A 266-nucleotide genomic window follows, 5' to 3' on the forward strand; every position below is an offset into this window, starting at 1 on the left:
TAGCCACTTGCATTAACTGATTTGTTTTCTCTTTCCTTCCCAAGCATCTCGTACCTAACCCCCCTCAGCGTCCTGCGACTGCCAGCCACTACAGCCTCACTGGTTCCTCACTTCGCCCGAAAGAAGTCGCCGTGGCCTCGCCTTGACCCTCATAATTGTAGTGATGTTGAAACTTTCACGCGAAACTACCATTCTCTCCGGCTCTTCTAGACAATTGTTTTTTGCACATAATTATTATAATTCGAGCAAAATCATAATAATCACTG

The sequence above is a fragment of the Penaeus monodon genome, chromosome 27, assembly GCF_015228065.2.
Source record: "Penaeus monodon isolate SGIC_2016 chromosome 27, NSTDA_Pmon_1, whole genome shotgun sequence".
Classification (NCBI taxonomy): Eukaryota; Metazoa; Arthropoda; class Malacostraca; order Decapoda; family Penaeidae; genus Penaeus; species Penaeus monodon.